Here is a 1,702-nt window from a genome sequence, read left to right on the forward strand (position 1 = left end):
AAATCCCAAATTTCTGTAGCTGAGGGTTAGACCTTAAAGACAAGTTTCACTTCATTGCTCAGTAGGAACAGCAAAAAGAAATTAATGAACATAGAAGTGTCCATGTTTGGAAGAAGAAGAAACATCAGGACATAATTTAATGCCTTTAAATCTTCTTTGAGAAGCTATAGAAGTCTTGAACACATGCATTTGCATTCCCGTCAGTATTTGGAGAGCTGTAGGTGTAGTTTCTAGTCAGACGTTTAGCTTTACCATTAGGAGAAGTCACTGACTTCTGAAGTGGCTATTTGACAATCATTTAGAGCTTCACAGATGATAGATTTTTTGGGTGCTAACCATTTTTGCAGTTTTTATAAATTACTTTTATATGAGTTCAGCTTCATAGATAGGATAGTATGTATTAGACTGGGAGTTGGAAAGCAATTATTTTAGTTTGGCTTTATATGGTTTTGCAAAATGGGTAGTTTTAATCATGTCATATTCAGACTCCACCTCAACATGAGTTACAAGATTCAACTAAAAATTTGTCTCAACCAAATTATACCACCTTCTGAACGGTAGAAGAACTATCCTGTACATTATAACAGATATCTTGTTAGGTAGCAGCAGCAGTAGTTAGCAAATAATTTGGTTCAATATGTTTGCTGAACCATATATTTAATGAAAACACAAAGTGAGCTTGACTCTTGCACACCTTTAAACACACAAATCACATTTTCAAAAATTGTTGTTGATTGCTACACAAGTCTGTATCTTTTACTTTATATCAAGATTTTGAAGCACACAGGATTGTTATGGTGCTATGTCAATCTAATAACATAAAATGATACTGTGTGTTTCCAATTATATCCTTTGGGTTTCAATACTTTTAAGATTATTCACCACCACAATATTTCGGGTTTTTTTATCATAAGTTTATGCTGACCAAAATGCATTTTCTTCCTGTGCGGAAGAAAAAAATATAACAAGATTTTAAAATACTATTTGTTTGTTGGTATCTTTAAAATATGCTTGTAATATCTTTTGATGAAATAAGATCGTTTTTAATAACCACTCTTTTGTAGGTGATTGAAAGTATAAAACCTGACACTTTGAATGTGCAGGCAGCTTTCTTTGTGATATTATTACCAAAGCATATATATTTAAGACTTGCTTCCATACCATAACTTTAACACTATTTCATTAATTTGAAGAGGTCTCCCTTTAAAAGAAACTATTTCTTTTAACATCAGCCTTTCCACAGAACACTTAACTTTTTATTATTATTATTTTTTTATTTTGTGTGATTGTTTGCAGAAAACTAATAATTTTTAAAGTTTAGAAATTAATGTCTTAAGATTTTAAGGTTAATTATTTTTTATTGTTGTTAACATCTCTATTAAGACATATGGCTTCGCTGACAGTAAATTTAAATCACCTCAGTCCAGTATTTAATACTCTCGCTCTATGCAACGAACCTACAATATTCTTTAGTCGTCTCTGTAATGTTTTTCTTGAGTGCCTTTTTCCATAGTTACTGTGACAAATAAGGTACCGCATCATCAATCAGCACAAGTCAACCTAGGTCCATGGATTTTGTTACAGTTATTCTCGTCGTTGATTTGGGTCCAAAACTGATCGAGATAAGGTGGCTTAGTAAATTCCTTGTTTTGGTGAGTCTTATTTAGGTGTGCTCCTTAGGAGCAGAAATATAACCTATTTC

This window comes from Cariama cristata, unplaced genomic scaffold (genome assembly GCF_000690535.1).
Source record: "Cariama cristata isolate BGI_N322 unplaced genomic scaffold, ASM69053v1 scaffold3106, whole genome shotgun sequence".
Lineage (NCBI taxonomy): Eukaryota > Metazoa > Chordata > Aves > Cariamiformes > Cariamidae > Cariama > Cariama cristata.